The following is a 19,717-nucleotide window of genomic DNA, read 5'->3' as shown; positions in this document are numbered from 1 at the left end:
AGCCAGCATTTATACATATATTTATATATATACACAGAGAACATGAAAAAATGGGTGTTGCCATACACACTATAAAGAGAGTGATCAATTAAGGTGAGCTATTATCAGCAGGAGAAAAAAACCTTTTGTAGTGATAATCAGGATGGCTCATTTCCAACAGTTGACAAGAAGGTGTGAGGAACAGTTGGGGGGGGGAGGGCGGGAATAAGCATGGGGAAATAGTTTTACTTTGTGTAATGACCCATCCTCAGAGGTCCCTTTGAGGACCTAAGCCAGATTGTCACAGGACTCCCTCCCCTTTTCCACTGCGGGTTTCCCTAGGTCTAGGGCTTGCTTTGTTATCTGAGCCCACCATATAAAGGCCCAGTCCCAGCCTTCTCCCCTCCTGCCCCCCCATTCAGTAGAGCAGAGGTGGGCAAACTACGGCCCTCAGGCCACATCTGGCCTTGGGACCCTCCTACCCAGCCCCTGAGCTCCCGGCCCAGCAGGCTCGCCCCAGCCCCTTCCCTGCTGTTCCCCCTCCCCCACAGCCTCAGCTCAATGTGCTGCCAGCGCCATGTTCTGGGCGGTGGGGCTGTGAGCTCCTGGGGCAGCGCAGCTGCAGAGCCTGGCCTGACCCGGTGCACTGAGCTGCACGGTGGCGTGGCTGGCTCCAGCCGGGCGGCTCGGCTGTAGTGCCGCCAGCCACCGGTGCTCCAGGCAGCGCGGTAAGGGGACAGGGAGCGGGGGGTTGGATAGAGGGCAGGGGAGTTCAGAGTGGTGGTCAGGGAGCGGGGGTGTGGATACGGGGTGGGGCTGTCAGAGGGCGGGGAACAGGGGGGTTGAATGGGGGCAGGGGTCCCAGGAGGGCAGTCAGGAATGAGAGGAGGGGTTGGATGGGGCGGCGGGGGGTTGAATGGGGGCAGGGGTCCCAGGAGGGAAGTCAGGAACGAGAGGAGGGGTTGGATGGGACAGCGGGGGGTCGGATGGGGTAGGGGTCCTGGGAGGGTAGTCAGGAATGAAAGGAGGGGGTGGATGGGGTGGCAGGGGGCAGTCAGGGGCGGGGGGTTCGGGGGCGGTCAGGGGACAGGGAGTGGTGGATGGGGCAGGAGTCCCGGGGGGGGCATCAAGGGACAGGGAACGGGGGGGTTGGATGGGGTAGGAGTTCTGGGGGGGGACCCAGGGGGCAAGAAGCAGGGGGTGGGGTTGGATAGGGGTTGGGGGCCAGGCCACACCTGGCTGTTTGGGGAGGCACAGTCTCCCCTAACTGGCCCTCCATACAATTTTGGAAACCTGATGTGGCCCTCAGGCCAAAAAGTTTGTCTGCCCCTGAGCTAGAGCAAGCCAGAGCCTGCCTGCCTTCCCAACTGGATGTTAATTTATAGTTTCAGAGAGCTGCCTGCCTTTCTCAGATCAATACTTGGGTTTGAGCCCGGGGTGAGGAGGGTGCGATGAGGAAGAGGGGGCTCTGGCTCGCCTCCCCCACATTCTAACCCAGGGGCTGCTACAGTTATTGGCAAACTAGGCAGCTCCTTTGCGTTGGCAGATTTCTGAGAGAAATGTTGCCACAGAGAGTGGTCTATGGTGATGTGAATTGCAAATCACTCAAACTGCCCCATGTGGAACCTGCAGGCTTCAGCTAAAAAGGCAAGGACTATGCCTTGAGGGGGCTCTGTTTGGAAACCTAGTGCACTTTAACTTTCAAACAAGACTGCATCAAGATGTATGAGCTACCTTGTTCGCTCACACTAGCAGGGTCTACACAGTTGAAGACTCTGCAATTCATGCTGCTGTAGCCCATCAGCTGTAGCAGCGCTTCTACTCAACTATCTGGTTTGCCTACAGCAGTCTCTGAGTCTGATATACACTTAAGACCCCTTTACCCCCACTCTGGTGACCATGGTATTGATCTCTTGTAGAAAATGTGCATCCATGTATGGAGATCTAGAGATTGGTTCGATGACGGGCCAAAGTAATCTTTTCCCCCTTACCAAAGAAAGGGGCTATAACAGAGTGCAGCAACTATTGTATCATCTTCATGATATTGCACATGAGTAAAGTACTGCTCTTCATAATTCAGGAACTGCATGAAGCAAATAATAGAAGCAGAACTACAACAAGCTGGTTTCAGAGTGAGACAAGGCACTGATGCCCAAATCACGAATATCTGTCATATCCTTAAAACTGTAGGTAGTATAGTCACCCATTGATTGTGTTTCACTGACTACTCCAAAGCATTTAATACAATGCAACATAGTCATTGCTGGATGATATTGACAGATATTGGGATTCTACAGTATCTCATTGAGAGTCTGTACTGTTAACAGCCCACAATGTGAACAGCGGGCAACAGCAAGTGGTTTTCCACTGGGCAGGGTGTGAGACAAGAGTGCATTCTATCTCCAAATTTTTTCAACAGGTACACACAATGTAAAAACCTTCCAGGGCCCGTCAAAGTGGAAGGAGCTGGGATTTCCACTGATGGATGCCTCTTTACTGACTTCAGTCATATGATACTCTTTGCTGCAACCACCAATGCAATGCAACAAATGTTAGTCTATAAAAGCAGTTAGTGAGGAATATGGACTATCCCTGAATGTGGCAAAAACCAAATGCATGTATACAATCAACAACAGGGGTTCTCAAATGCGGGGGTTGGGACCTCTCAGGGGGTCATGAAGTTATTACATGGGGGGTTGTGAGCCATAAGCCTCCACCCCACTTTGCAGCCAGCATTTATAATGGTGTTAAATATATAAAAAAGTGTTTTTAATTTATAAGGAGGGGGGGTCGCACTTAGAGGCTTGTTATGAGAAAGGGGTCACCAGTAAAAAAGTTTGAGAACCACTGATCAAGAACAACAGGATGCAAGTGGACATCACAATTAACGGCCAAGGTGTAGAGGCAGCAGATAAATGTAATCATCTGGAATCATACACCTCTGACCAAAGAGGCTGTGCCAAAGAAATCTGAAGTCTATGAGGGGTCGCTCACTCAGCCACCGTCTCCCTTACTAAAATGAGGAGATGGATAGATAGTGTGCATCAGATCATTGAGAAGTCAGCTGCTGAGTGTGTGAAGTTAGTGATGGATCAAGAATGCTGATGAAGATTCTGCTATGATGTCACCAGTATTCAGACATGAATAAATTGGACTTGACTTACCTCACTCTGCAAGTGTAAGGGGCCTTAAAGTGGATGTGAAGAGCGCTTAGTGTAAATGATGATCATCCCAAAGTCTTGATTATCATCAAAAAGATAACACTGAGGTAATTTTGTAATGCTAAGTGCATCATACAGTGTTTCACTTGCCTCAGCTTGGTCCTACATGCTTGTAGTGGTATCATGGTCGTCCCTCTCCCTCTGCATCGGAGGGAGGCCTCACTTCATCACCAGGATCACGGTCTAATGTCGGGAATTAGCAGGGTAGATGTTATTGCCCCGGCCTTTGTAACAGGGTGGAACCCCAAACAGTCAATAGGCCCTAGGCCCTCAGGCAGGGCTGGGCTAACAAGTAGTTTATCTGCTCTAGCCCTCAGGCAGGGCTGAGCTAATGAGCAGTCCACAGGCTCAGGCCAGTAATCAGGCAACACAATAAAGCAGTCTATGAGCTCTAACCTTTAGGCAGGGGAGAGATAGCAAGCACTCTATGGTGGGGAGGCTGCCACCCCACGGGTGGGGTGGCAGAGGTCGCAGGCCTGCCCAACTCCACTGCATCACAGCCCAGGGCACTAACAGTGGCTGGGTGTCCTGCCACTGGGCCAGTGGGGATCCTCCTACAACACGCTGACCGGCTGTTAAGCCACAACACCACCACTGCCTCACTACATTCCCCCCCTCAAGTCCCATTCCCAGTCCTTGGGGCTGGCATCTTCACTTTCCCCAAACAGGACAGAAAGTCCGCGTTGGCATTGCCCTTCCCTGCCCGGTGGCAGACGGTGAAGGTATAAGGCTATAGGGCAAGATACCAATGCATTAGCCTGGCGTTGGAGTTCTTCGTTGTGTTGAGCCATTTCAGGGGTGCATGGTCAGTAACCAGCACAAAAGGAGCCCCAAGAAGGTGGTACCTGAGAGCTTTGACTGCCTATTTGACAGCGAAGGCCTCTTTCTCAGTGACGGAGTGGTTCTTTTCTCTTGGGAACAGCTTCCGACTGAAATAGCCGATGCGGTGTTCCCTGCCTTCTACCTCCTGAGAAAGGACTGTCCCAAGTCCCACTCCTGAAGCATCAGTCTGGACAATGAATTCTTGTTTGAAGTCGGGACTGAACAACACTGGCTTGCTACACAGATTCTCCTCGAGGGTCCAGAAGGCTTCCTCACACTTGTCTGACCAGCGGACTTGGCGGAGGCTGTCTTTAGTTAGTAGCCCCATTAGTGGGGTGGCAATGGACGCGAAGTGAGGTATAAACCACCAGTAATACCTGGCCAAGAACTGACACACCTATCTCTTTGTTGTTGGGGTTGCATAGTCCTGGAGTGCTTGGACTTTTCCAACGAGGGGCTGTACCTGTGCTTTGCCCAGGGTGTACCCCAAGTATGTAGTCTCTTGCCACCCAATCTGTCATTTCTTGGGATCTGTGGTAAGTCCGGTGGCACACAGAGCTCGGAGGACAGCCACCACCTGGTTTAGGTGATCTTCCCAATGGCAGCCATAGATCACAACATCATCCAACTAGGCCAAGGCATATGTGGTGTGTGGTTGAATGATGTGGTCCATCAAGTGCTGAAAGGTCGCTGGAGCCCCGGGGAGGCCAAATGGCATCCAGGTGAAGTGACATAGTCTGGAAGGGGTATCAAAAACTGTTTTCTCTCTTGAGCTTGAGTCCAAGGGGATCTGCCAGTTTCCCTTTGTGAGATCCAGGGTCGTAATGTAGCGGGCTTCTCCAAGGCAGTCAAGGAGCTCATCGATGTGGGGCATCAGGTATGTATTGAACTTCAAAATGGCATTCACCCTCCTGAAGTCGATGCAAAACTGGTGGGTCCCACTGGGCTTCGGGACAAGGAGGATGGGGCTCCACCACTCACTCTGGGAACATTCTATGATGCTGAGTTCCAACATCATCTGGACCCCCTCCTTTATGATCTCCCACATTTGCCGGGGAAGGGGCTGGGTAGTCTCCCTGGCCATCTCGCCATGTTTGGTCAGGATGACATGCTGGGCAAGGGTGGTCTGGTCAGGCATCACAGTGAAGGTCTTGGGGAACTCTCTTAACAGGCAGCAGGCCTGCTTCTGTTGCTCAGCGGTGAGGATATCACCTAACTGGGGTTCGCCATTGCTATGGGTCTCCAGTGCCCGAGGACCCTGTGCTAGTTCAGGGGGGTACAGGGCAATCAGTAGCCCCTCACGCTCCTGCCATGGCTTTAGGAGATTTACGTGGTACATTTATTTTTTCTTCTGGTGATACAGTTGTTTAATCTCATAAGTGACTGGGCCCATCTGGCGAATGACCTTGTAGGGGCCCTGCCAGCGAGCCAAAAGCTTTGATTCCTCAGAGGGAAGCAGAAGGAGCACTTGGTCACTAGGCACAAAGGAGCACGCCATTGACCCGGGTCAACTGTTCTTAGGCATGGCGGAGGGTAGGAGCTTCCCTCTGGTCCCAATTAAAGTCTGCAAAGCCAGGTTGCATTGCTGCAACTTCCAGGTGGTTCTGGTCAGATGCTGGGGCCGGTGGGTCTTCGGAGTTGGTCCCCTTTTCCTGGATCACACTGTTCTCGGGTGGGTTCCCCTTGAGGGCCTCCTGTGTAGGCATCACTTCGAGCAGTAGGGCCCAGAGCACTCCAACAAAATCCAGCCAGTCATGACCCAGTATGACAGGGTAGGCATGTGTGGGTACCAGTCCCACCATCATTACCTGGGCAACCCCATTTATGGTAAGGGGGACCCGGGCCCTGGGGTACAGCTTTATGTCCGAATAGATGCATTGGATCCGTATCTCCCTAAGAGTCCACTCAAGGTCCGGGCAAGTTCCTGGCGGACAAGGGTTTGTCCACACCCTGAGTTGATGAGGGTGGTGATGGGGGTCCCCCCGACTTCCACATGGGGGTCATAAGTTTAGTGGCAGATTGTTGACATGCCTGCGACTCACCTATGTAGACCCAACCAAAGCTTTGGTTCATCTCGGTGCATTCCCGTTGCAGGTGTCCGAACTTGCCGCATGAGAAGCAGGGCCCCACTTCATGGCATCCTGGCCACATAGGGGTTTTGCCCATATCCTAGGGTGGAGTAGGGATCAGCGCCTGGGCCTTCTGATCTGGACACCTCGGCGCTCCCCGGGGTGCAGGGTCAGGTTGTCGCAGGGTATCATCCACCCAGCCATCCTGCCTTCAGGGTTTGGATTGCCAATCAGCCCTGGGCCTGGGACCACTTTTCAGGTCTCAGGATGTTTGGTCCCGAGGGTGGGACACATGCTGCCAGCCCAACTGGAGTCTCAGTGGCTAGGAAGTCCTCCATCAGAGTTTCGGCCATGCTCAGGGTCACTGGCCAGTGCCACAGGACCCAGGTCCTCCCTCAGGTTGAGAGTATATGCACGAACAGTTCAAGTACAATTTGCTCAGCGACTTTGTTCGCAGTCCATCATTCAGGCTGCAGCTACCACCAGCAAGCATTCTTAAATTCCTAGGCCATAACCCAGGGTCAAATGCTTGGTGAGTAGACTCTCCCTTGGAACTGTCACCAAAAGGTCTCCAGGATGATCTCCAGCGCATCGAGAATAGCGGCTTTCACTCGCCCATAGTCCTGGGCCTCATTATTTGGGAGCCTCTGTTAGGCCATTTGAGATACCCCTATCAGGTACAGGGTGAGGAAGGTGGCCCTTTGGTCGGGGGGCCACCCTGCCACTGAGCTGACCTGCTCAAAGGTCATAAAATAGGCCTCTGGGTAGTCTTTGGGCCCCATCTTGGCCAGGCAGACCAGTACGGTGGGAACAGGTGGGTTGTTTGCTCCTATGGGCCGGGCCCTGCAAGGGCGAGGCAACAGGACTGCAAGTCGCTGAAGACACTGCTGCTGTTGCTCGCAGTGCTGGGCTCCTAACTTCTGGAGTAGCTGCTGCTGTTGGGTCCCCAGCTGCTGCACTAGTTGCTGCTGTTGCTGGAGCTGGGCCATCTGTTGCTGTTGCTGGCTCTCCTTGTCCATCTCCATCATTGTGTCAGGGATGCTTTGTGGTTTGACTCACTCTAAACCCCTTAGTGCAGAGGTGGGGTCGCTGCCCACATTCTCCACCAAGTGTAGTGGTGTCACGGTCGTCACTCCCCCTTTGGGTCAGAGGGAGGCCACACCGTCTCACTACATCACTGGGATCACGGTCTAGTGTCAGGGGAATTAGCATAGTAGGCATTATTGCCCTGACCTTCATAACAGGGTGGAACCCCAAACAGTCAGTAGGCCCTAGGCCCTCAGGCAGGGCTGGGCTAACAAGCCTTCTATAAGTTCAGGCCCATAATCAGGAAGCACAACAAAGCAATCTATGGGTTCTCACCCTTAGGCAGGGGAGAACTAGCAAGCAGTCTCTAAACTCTAACCCCCAGGCAGGAGAGAGCTAGCAAGCGGTCTAGGGTGGGATGGCTGGGGTAGGGGGACACAGACCCGCCTGACTCCACTGCGTCCCAGCCCAGGGCCCTAACAGTGGCAGGGTGTCCCAAAGTCTGGTTTCCCTGGGCTACTTCCTAACCACAGTTCTGGATCAAGCTCCGTGGTCTTCGTCAGGGTACTCAGCTGCTGGCAGTCTCACCAGCTCCTCCCCGGCCTCGGTCTTCTCCAGGTCTAGGATGCCACCTGGCTCGGCTGCAGGGTCGGTGGGCTGCAGCCAACGAGGCACATCTGTCTCCTTCCCTAGCTTGGCTCCAACTGAGCTAGGGGCTCCACCTTTTGTACTTCCTGTCCCACCTCTCAACTTCCTGTGGGAGAGTTGAGCCCAGCCTGACTCCATCCACCCGGGCAGAAAGACGGTCGGAGGGAGGCCACACCACCTCACCACAGTGCTATTTGCTGTCAAATTCAGTTACCCAGTTAACACGACTGCAACATGGCTAACTTTACTATAGCAGGTGCAACGATGTCTCATCTGTGGAGGAGTAGAAAGGCATATTAAAATGTCATTGGGATGCCAGAATTGAAAAAGCCAATTACAAACATCTATTGACTCACAATTGGAAATCTTAATATGGACAAGAAATGATGTAATGAAGAACATTCCTTTTCTTATAAACAATGATCAATCCTTTGGAAAAGTCAGATCTTGTTTGAGCTTTTTTTTTTTTAACAGAGACTTTTTGTTGGGAAATTGAGCTGTCTTTTCTCATGCACACTTGTTCCTGAAAGAATTGTGTGAATTTTCACAAACACTCTACCTAGGTCTTTGATTAAGAAATGTGTCTTAGAACATTGTTTTAGGAAATCTCAGATTTCTAGTAATATAGAGAGATATAGGTTGGAATTTTCAAAGGCACCCGTCTCTTGTTGAAAGTCAATGGGATTTGAATACCTAACTTCCTTACAGACCTTTGAAAATTCAAGTCACAGTTAAGCTCCTAAATCCATGTTTAGGCACCAACATAAACAGCTGGATTTTCACAGGTCCTGAGCATACAACATTTAAGGAGAGCCTGGTGGGACACCAAGCACCTTTGAAAAATCAGGCTACTTATGCAGGACTGAGATTTTCAAAGCTTCATAAGAGATTTGGGTGTCAATTCCAGTGGAATTAAGTATCCAAAGCCTTTAAACAGTTTGAAAATGTCACCGTAGGTGCCTAAATAGAGACTTAGGCTCCCATTTCCATTAGGCTCCCACTTCTGAAAACTTCCCCCAATTATCTTGTGACTCCAACGTCAAGACTTGTTACTCCTATTTCTTTTCTTTTTTTAATATTTTAAGTATACTTGTAGCTGGTGAAAGAAATAACATTCCAACTTGAGAAGCAGTTCTAAGAAATGGTATAATGTATAATACAGCTAGCACTAGAGCTGTTATGATATTGCATAGTAAAACCAATGAATTTTCAATGCCTGATATTAGCAGGGCAATACCCCAACCTAAGTTCAGTCCTACCTAGACAATAAGTGTCATACTTTTCTTTACATAAGAATGGCCATTCTGGGTCAGACCAGTGGTCCATCTAGCCCAGTATCCTGTCTCTGACAGTGGCCAGCGCCAGATGTTTCAAAGAGAATGAACAGAACAGGGTAATTCTGGGTGATCCTTCCTGCATTGTCCAGTCCCAGCTTCTGGCAGTCAGAGGTTAAGGGATACTCAAAGCATGGGGTTGCATCCCTGACCATCTTTGCTAACAGCCATTGATGGACGTATCCTCCATGAACTTATCTAATTCCTTTTTTAAATCTGTTATACTTTTGGCGGTCACAATATACCATGGTATTGAGTTCCACGGGATGACTGTGCATTGTGTGAAGGAATACTTCCTTTTGTTTGTTTTAAACCTGTTGTTTATTAATTTCATTGGGAGTTCCCTAGAATCATTCAATATGTTGACAAAGTGTACTAGTTATATAAATTGAAGGGACATGTTAATATTGTGCCTTTGTAAACACATGACATTCTTCTTGAAATGTAGTGCACTTGTTATGGAAGGCTTTAGTCTAAAAATATTACTTAAGACTTAGTGTATTAAAATTGTTTTTTGGATACAATGCCAGTGAGTATTGCAACTCAGAACAGCTGTGTTTTTTTCCTGACAGCATCTATATTATTCACTGTAAACGAAATCTTTTCATAAAACAGTATCTGCCTAGCAGCACAAGGGGAAATAATTTTATACTAATTGTACTATAGTTGCAAATGTCAAATAGCTTTCTGGCTTAGCTACAGTGCTGTTTGCTACTATTTTTATTATAGTTTCATGTAAGCAGCCCTGCAGTTAAAATTTAAAAGGTTTTGCTCACTCTTTCCTTTGTGGCTGTAGGAGTCTATGGCCGTCCCTCTCCATTAGTCTCGGAGGGAGGCCATACCCCCTCGCAACTGCGTATCTATAATGGCAAGGCTCAAAGTGGAATTAGCAATCTCAGGAGCTCAGGCTCTCTGGACAAAGCTGAGCAAGAAGCCATCAAAGGGGCTCTAGCCCTCTGGGCAGTGCCAGGCAGTAGGCAGTTTAAGGCGCTCTGGCCCTCTGGCAGAGTAGAGCAATAAGCAGTCTGTAGGGCTTTGGCCCTCTGGCAGGACAGAGCAATAAGTAGTCTACAGGGCTCTGGTCTTCTGGGCAGGGCAGAGCAATAAGCAGTCTTTCATCTGGCCTTCTGGCTCAGGCAGACAGTGGACAAATGCAGGCCTCTTTGCCAAAGGCGGGTAGGTGGCCATCCCAGGGGCCCAAGCCCACCCTACTCCACTGGGTCCCAACCCAGGGCCCTAACAGTGGCGGATGGCCACTGTGTCAGCAGGGATCCCACCGAAACATGCTGACCAGAATTCTGGCAACAGAACTGGACTATCGTCTGGTGTCCAAGGGCTACTTCCTACTATCCCGGTGGCATGTGCCTCTATCTCCTGAGATTCTTCCGTCTCCCTGGCATATATGGCCAGCAGCAATCTCAGTAACTCCTCTGTGTCCTCGCCAGTCGGCAGACCCGGCAACTCTTCCAAGTCCTTGGCTCTGCGGAGCTCAGTCTCAGGCGCAGGGCTCAGCAGTGGGTGAGAGGCATCTATCTCCTTTTCCAGCTCCCGCACAACTGAGCTGTGGGGCCTGCCCTTTGAACTTCCTGTCCCGCCCCTCTGCTTCCAGTGAGTGGGCGTGGCTTGCCTGGCTCCGCCCACCAGGGGGTGGGGCATGGTTCCTCCCATTCCTTCTTGGAGGGAGGCCACACCCTCACACTACAATGGTTTCATCGACTGGATAAAACTAGTGACATGTGTCATCCAAATTCGTGCCTATGATACTGGCCAGAACCAAAAGCTTCAGAGAAAGATGGAAAAACCCTTGAACTGAAAATTAAGGAATAACCTGCCCAAAGGGGAAATTTCTTCCTAATGCTAATGGTTGGCTTATGTCCTGATGCCTGAGGACTTGTGTATAGTTCCCTCCACTCCCCGCATCTTCTAATGTAATTGATCATCCATATAGATATGCTGAATCTTACTGAAATCTTGACATCAGTGATATTTTCGCAAGGAGTTCCACAGATTAATTATGCATGGGGGGGAAGAAGGAGAAACAACTCTTTTTCATTTATAAACTTCTTGCTTTCTAGTTGAATTGAAAATCCATTTATCCTTGCATTATGAGAAAGGATAATTAGGAGCTCCCATTTTACCTTCTCTATACATTCATTGTTTTGTATTTTTCTACCATGTCCCCTTCTTACTCATTTCCTTTCTAAATTCCCAATCTTTTCAACCTCTCTTCATACAGAAGTCTTTCTGTGTTTTTGATCATTTTGGTGCCCATCATTTTTGAGGTTGGATGATCAAAATGGAATACAATATTTTAGGTAAGGGCACACCATCAATTTAAATAAGGGTATATCATATTTTCAGAGTTTCTACCTATTTCTGTATACATCCTTACATTTTGGGTCAAATAAACAGCTGATGTAAACTGGTGTAGCTCTAAAATCAGTGGAGCTATGCTGATTTACAGCAGCTGAGGATCTGACTGTTTGCTTTTTTGACCCCCACTTTAGATTAAGCAGATACTTTCCTTGAATTGTCCAACAATGGCAAGTCTACCTCCAGAGAAGCTACAGATAATACAAGGCTAGATATTTACTAGCCTTAATGTGACTATAGAGTGGAATCATGAAGAACATTTTCCTCTTGCACAGCAATATGTGGCTGGGGTGGAGCAGAGCAGAGCAGATACTATGCACCCAATACTACCTTCCCTTGGAGTGGGTGGGGCTCAGATTCTACGCAGCAGCCAGCAACGCTGCACCACAAAAAGGTGTGCAAGTAACGTTCTCCCCAACACCCAAGCAGACCAAGAGATGACTGGGAAAGAATTACAACTTTGACCACTGATGTAGCCTTTCTCTCACTGCCCGTTTTGCCATTGGATACATTGGGATTTGCTGAACGTTCACTGCTTCTGAAAAAATCAAGCCACTTACTTAAGTGCCTAAATATGGACTAAGAGCCTAATTTTAGGCACCCATTTTATCTCAGCTCTGTATGTACTCCCCAGCAGCATCACACCGAAAGACTGTATGGAATGGTGGCTTAAAAGGTGATAAGACAAAGCATAGATTTTTGTGTGTGAACATGGGACAGAACATGGATTTTTGTGTATGCGGAAGGGACAATGGTATTTTAGTTAATACCACCAACAGTAAAACAAGCTACCACATATACATAACATAACCAGGGCAAGTAATGTTTTTGTATTTCCAATCTAAGCCATTATGCTGCATTAACATGGTCTGTGCAATTAATATGGTGAAGTTATGACCAAGAAGAGCTGCAGAGAGCTGTTTGCCAGAGAATCAAACACTGGCAGACTAACTGAGCCCCTGTAGATTTCTATTAAAGCTACATATTTACCACCCCCATTTGCTTGTCAGTCTGTGCCCAGCTTTGCACCTCAATGGTGAGTGTATCTGTTTAATTCATGAGTGATATTCCCACTAATGGTTCTTGTTTTATCCTGAACTGAGGCAGAGACTATTAAAAATCAGTGAGAAGGAGCAGCAATATGTTTGGAAGAAATCTTGGGAGAGAGTGAACACTTTTTATTAACTATTTTGGCATAAATGAGATGCCTTCATATATATACTGGGAGAGGGAAGGGGAGGGCTGGAGAGAGAGAGGCAATTTGTATTATAAACAATATATTAAGTATAATGGAAATCTGGCATTACTGATAGCATTCAGCAGCTGAGAGAGGGTGGATGAAGGGAAACAGTACTATAGTATATTGAGTTCCTTACTGCAGCATGAACATATTTAGAGAGTATGGCAATAGATACAGGAAATATGGGACAAAACATGATTTTTCTATTTGTCTGTCCAACACGTCTTCTGTTATTTCCCTCTGCAACCAACAATATACTCCTGCTGAGAGTCTTTTACCGCAGTTCAATTCTCGGGCTCTCCCATGGTACCATCTAGAATGTGATAGGATTTTCAAGCTGTGCTCACTCATTCAGTTCCTGCCTGATAAATTTCAGTGTGTACACACTCTTTGTCAAAACACTTTTATAAATGAATAATTCATCATAAGGGCTCCATTTTGGAATAGCATGCAGCATTCTGTAAGTGTATCAGGTCAATCTCTGTAAAGTATATGAGTCCTGCTATTGGGTATTGAGAGATTCAGAAACTCATGCTACTTGTACTCTTTGCCACTTCTTGCTCAAGTATTTATTGTTTGATAGATGAGTACTCTTTGTGACTTAACTATTCATTTTGTAAGGTGGCCTTGAAAACACGAATCCCCAACAAACCTGAACTTGTTTCTTTTCCTTAGGTGGATGAGTAACTCATCCAGTATCTTTGAGCATTTGCAGCAGAAAACCAATTTTTAAAACTTCCTTTCATAAATATTTAAGCAAATGAGCTTAAATAACACTTCCTATGAGCATGTGGTGCTACTAAAACTCCTCCAGTACTATGGGGGTTGCTGACCCCTACTGCCCTCACAGGGGAAAGACCATCTCTGTTATGGGGCTCAAATAGAGTTGAAGTGAATTCACTTAAGAATTCAAATGAATATTCTCTGGAAACATATTGTAACATTTTGCCAGCTCTACATGGGACCAAAACATTTATGCCTGATTTTCCAGAACAGCGGAACACCTACACTCCATCTGATGTCAGTAGGTACCTGTGTGTAAAACCAGTCACTTAGTGACTCCTTGAATTCTGCAATGCAAGTGCAAAGTCAGTGGTTTGAAGAAACAATAATCCCAAATCAAGAAAAAAAGAGAAGTGGCTGAATATGCCAAGCTTTTGGCAAAGGTGACTCAGGGAAGACTCTAAGGACAGATTTTCAAGGTACACATGTTGTTCTCATTCATTAGGTTGCTTTTTGTTTCACAAGAGTGTTAAGAAATAACAAATTTCTAATTACACTATGGGGAGTAATAAAAATACTAACTTCACAGGCTTTAAACACCACCCAGTTTCCAATACAGAGCAGGACTTTGTAACAAAGTTTCTAGTCAGCAGGCAATAGTTGAAGATGGAGGTATTGTATCCTCCAGCAGAGGGTGCCTTCTTCTACTAATTCTGTAGAAATATGGAGTCTGAAGACTAAAATATCCCCATCCGTACCCGGCCCAAGCTGGGGAAGCTAATGATCCAACCAGCAGACCAAATCTGGGGATGAATCCTGGTCACATGCCACTTGAGGCACATTGCGCATATGCTAAAAAAGATCAAAATTAATATAAAAAATTGAAAAGAACTGCAAAATTCAAACAGCATTTCCAAATTCATGCCAAGATCTCCATAAATGTAAAATCTGAGACTGATATACTTTAAATGCTTCAACAAAAGTGTGAGAAGAATAAGAATGTTCCTATTCATTTCTCCACATATAAAACTTTTGTCTTTGTGATGTTAGAGCAGTCAGCTCTGTGCAAAACCACACCACACAAAGAATAACACTCCAGTGATTTGTATTGCCAGGGGAATACCCCATATTCATCATATTCATTATAGAGGTAGTTGCACTAGTCCTCTTTTCCTCATTTGGCTTTCAATCACTTATTCCCTAAGGAAAACTCTAAATGGGATCATGAACTTTATGCATGTTCTAAACATCATTATAGAGTTGATTCCCAATATCTGGAAAAATGGGATAATCCATTATGATGTGAACAAATGTATTATCAGAATACAAATACAGAGGGGGCCTATCCATGCCATAAGCACCCTGCCTGGTAACTTTCCCGCAAAACCTCCTAATGGTACATGCAATAAAATCTTTGCCTAATTACTGTAGAAAACAGTTTGCTGGTTTTGCAGTTAGATTTAAATAACAGTTAATCAAATTCACACAGTAAAATGTATACGTCTATGTTTGTGATGGAATTTTATATCTCTGCTTGTTACTTCTTCCTTAGCGCAGTAATACTGCAGATACAGTTCTGTTGTAGGGAATAAGCTATTAAGTTTTTGCATGGGAAAAAAAAGGCAGCAACTTACTGACTTCTTTTGCTGTAGTAATAGTGATATGGGCAAGGAAGAGAGATTTTTAATGTATAAAGTATTCCTTAGACTTAAGCCTTTGTCTAGTATTTTCTTCTATTTCACTATTGTGGAATTCGAAGTATTGCTGTGTCCTCTGTATACACTTATCTAAAAGGACAATAAAAATAACATTTCACCTAAGCAGACTTATTGAACTACTGCTAAAAAGTTCCCTCATTTTCATTTAATAGGACAAGTGGTATTTAACTATCATAGCATTCCCATCACTATTCTTTGGGTAGATTCATTTATTTAATCATTCACTTTCTTTTCTTGTGTTACAGCGGTATAAATGATTAATAATAGTAACATCTAACGGCCCTTATCAGAATCAACGGGCATAGTGTCATGTACTATAAGTACACCAAAGAGACTGACTTTGTTTCTGTCCTGTGAACTTTATGTAGCTAGTTGTTTTCTTCTCTGTACATTAATGTCATGACTTTCATAAGTGAGGGTTAAAGCCTTGCATTGCCTCCTATACTCTTAGATTATCTATTTATTATTTCAATTTAAAATAATGAACAAAGGTGCCTCACCAAGGCTCTAGAGGCCCTAACACACCAATTCAATAAAATCCCAACATTAAAGTAACCATTCCAACTGGCACTCAGCCAGGCAGACACACACTACTTTCTACCCCTTCATTTTTGTGGGAGGTAGATGCCCAGCCTTCTCAACAATACCTCTCAAATGGACATCTTCTGCAGTGTGCCAAGAAGGACACCATTTCAGACCAAGGGATGGGGAAGGGGAGAGCAAGTTCCACAGTCTTGGAGCCCTCACAGAGAACACCCTCCCAGCTACTTCCTCTTTTTTATAGTGAGGAGGATCCAGCTCCAGTGTCCCTGATGACTGCAGCTGTGGCATTATGGCTCAGGGAGAGAGGCAATTCCTCAGCCTTGTAGGCTACTTTCAGCATAGTTAGGGTTTTATAGGTCATGACCAACACCTTAACTCCACCCATAGACCATCCGTGCCTCGTACAGATCCTGGAGCACTGGCTTCATGTGTTCCCAGCAAGATGCCCTAGCTTAGTGAACAATCCATTGCATTCTGCACCAACTTCAGTCTCTGGTCTCCTGGGGTAGCCCCATGTAGAGCACATTGCAATACAATCTGAGTAGCTCTGATCTGTTGAAAACAGAGTTCTTTTCAGCAATGCAACCATGCCTCTCAATAAGGATTCTGAAGTCTGTGTTTTCTCAAATGGTCTAAGACTCCACTGTCTTAATTCAGATGAACAAGGCTTGAGACAGCTATCCCACAGAGATGTATATTGCTGATGATCACATATTCAAGTGCATAAATGTTCTGCCTGTATTAAGTAATGAGTCCCAGTGGTTACATAAAATAAACAAGATGAGTTTCACTGGAACAACTTGCACTTCTTCAAATTTATTGAAGATAAGTTGTATTTACAGGATATTATATCACAACAAAAATGTGGCTATCAGTATAAATTCACACAAAAAAAGTCAGAGTTAAGACTGAGCTTATATCCTGACTTCCACACTCTGCTCCCAGAGGCCAGATTCCCAAACCCTTATTGATGCTGAATAGTACCCTACTCCACCAGTAGTCCACTTGGAGCCAATGGAACTGCTCATGGAGTTAGGGGATACTAACTAAAGTAAGGTTATCAGAATCTTGTCCCCACTGTATTGGTATACATGGCACATAATCACTCAGGTTGCTTACTACCCGTCTGTTTTATTAAGCACAGATTTGATCTCCCTTTTTAAAACAGATGCTGGCTTATAATTGAAATCAAGAATTGTAATTTATTGTCAGATGTTTGTGTGTATGTTCTGGTCAGAATAAGGCTTGCAATTCCCCTCTCTTCAGAAATCTCTAGTTCTTGCTGATTCTGCAGAAAGGGAGAACCGATAAACTGCTGTATTTGCCAATCCTTTGAACCAGGTCATTCCACTGGTGAAGCTGAAGTAAACTGGGTTAGGAACAGCTGCCATAGGTTCTGCTGCTCATGAAAATAGTAGTAAACCTAAGACTGATTTTTCACACTGAAAAATGTGTCTGAACTACTATGTCCCTGATCCTACTCCCACTGAAGTCAATGACGAAACTCCCATTAAATCCAGTGGATTCAGAACTGTGCCCCATATGAGTTCTGAATGCCAAAGTGCTATATTAGAGAGACCAGGTGGGTAAGATAATATTAGTTGGACCAGGTGGACCAACTTCTGTTGGCACGAGAGACAAGCTTTCAAGCAATACAGAGCTCTTCCTGAGGTCTGGAAAAGGTACCTTGTGTGTCACAGTTAAATATAAGATTGAACAGATATTTTAGCATAAGTTGTTATCACATATTCTAAAGGACCATTCAAGTGAATTACTCATATCAACCTCAAGGAGGATTTCTAACCCCAGTCACCAAGAGAGACCTTTCAAGAATGTAAACGAAAGTGGATGTGAGGTAAGTTATTCATTTTTCATCCATCTTTGCTCAGAACATATTAATTGAATTTGATTTCAATATCCATATTACAATATTTTCTCTTTAAGAGCAAGCATGAACAAATCTAATTGGTCTAGTCTATATACATACACTGTGTTCATAACCATAATATATTTAAGTGTTCTACCCTTAAAAAGGTCAATACAATTGTCAGGGTTCCTTCCCCACTCTGAACTCTAGGGTACAGATGTGGGGACCCACATGAAAGACCCCCTACGCTTATTCTTACCAGCTTAGGTTAAAAACTTCCCCAAGGTACAAACTTTGCCTTGTCCTTGAACCCTATGCTGCCACCACCAAGCATTTTAAACAAAGAACAGGGAAAGAGACCACTTGGAGATGTCGTCCCCCAAAACATCCCCCCTCAAGCACTACACCCCCTTTCCTGGGGAAGGCTTGATAATAATCCTCACCAATTGGTACAGGTGAACACAGACCCAAACCCTTGAAACAATGAAAAATCAATCAGGTCCTTAAAAGAATTTTATTTAACGAAAAGGTAAAAGAATCACCTCTGTAAAATCAGGATGGTACATACTTTATAGGGTAATCAGATTCAAAACATAGAGAATCCCTCTAAGCAAAACCTTAAGTTACAAAAAGACACAAAAACAGGAATACACATTCCCTCCAGCACAGCTTATTTTACAAGCCATTAAACAAAAGAAAATCTAACACATTGTCTAGCTAGATTACTTACTAACTTTACAGAAGTTGTAAGGCTTTCATTCCTGATCTGTTCCCCGCAAAAGCATCACACAGACAGACAAAACCCTTTGTTCCCCTGCCCCTCCAGATTTGAAAGTATCTTGTCCCCTCATTGGTCATTTTGGGTCTGGTGCCAGCGAGGTTACCTTAGCTTCTTAACCCTTTACAGGTGAAAGGGTTTTGCCTCTGGCCAGGAGGGATTTCATAGCACTGTATACAGAAAAGTGGTTACCCTTCCCTTTATATTTATGACAGCAATTTTCTAATAAGAGCTCTGGCCAATTACTGCTTTCTGTGCCAATATTCCCTGTTTGCCAAGATTAATGGTGTGACAAAAGATACCTATATAACAGCCTTACTGAACCCTTAGAAGACATTCTATGCGAGGCTATTTTAATGGGACTAGTGAGAGAGTCCTGAGGATGGAATCTGACTAAATTCCAATTTAGATTTAAAACAAAAACAAACTCTGAACCTTTAGGAGAGATTTAATAGCAGCTGCTGAGATCAGACTATTTTTACAAAACATATTTAATGTATCAGTAAATTTAATGTATTGTAAATAGCTTGAAAACGAACTAGTTGTAAAGTATGTGGTCATAGAACAGTGCTATATGCAGTAGCCTGGACTTTTTTATTGTGCTTCTTTACTTCAGCCTACATGGGCACCTCAAGGAAAATTAATCCAAATTATCTAGGTCCTGGTCTACACCTAAAATTTGAGACACGAAGTATATGAGGCAATATCTTTTATTGGACTACGTTCTGTTGGTGAAAGATACAAACTTTTGAGGCACTCTGTAGCTTGAAAGCTTATACGTTCCACCTACCTCACCTACCTTGTCTCTCTCATAACCTGAAACCAACACAGGCTACAACAACACAGCAAACATCTAACATCTGAGGCTGACCTGGCTACATCACTCAGGGATGTAAAAAATATTCACACCCTGTGTGATGTAGTTAGGTCACCCTAGCCCTCAATATAGATGAAGCTAGGCTGATAGAAGAATTTCTCCATCAACCTAGCTACCACTTCTTGAGGGGGTACACCCCTTCCGTCACTGTAGCATCTACAGTACAGTGGCAAAGCTGCAGCTGTGCTGCTGTAGTGATCATAGAGTAGATGTACCTTAACCATGTGAATTTGAACCAGATTACTTAAACTGTAATAAGTTTTTGTGTGGATACCCTCATTCAGAGCTAGTGGCCTTAATTTAGTTTACTTTAATTCACTTTGGCCAAATTAAGGTCACTTTAATTCTGCATTAGTATGTCCACACAGGAATTTAATGCAGGTTAACTAATCCACTTCAAGTTCACAATTCTAATCAATTTGGATTAACTTTCCTGGGTGTCCCCATTTAGACAAGTCCTTAGCTGTCATTTTCCAACTTATAGTAGTTTGTAATAGAC

This window comes from Lepidochelys kempii, chromosome 4, assembly GCF_965140285.1.
Source record: "Lepidochelys kempii isolate rLepKem1 chromosome 4, rLepKem1.hap1, whole genome shotgun sequence".
Classification (NCBI taxonomy): Eukaryota; Metazoa; Chordata; order Testudines; family Cheloniidae; genus Lepidochelys; species Lepidochelys kempii.
This window is presented reverse-complemented; position numbering follows the sequence as displayed.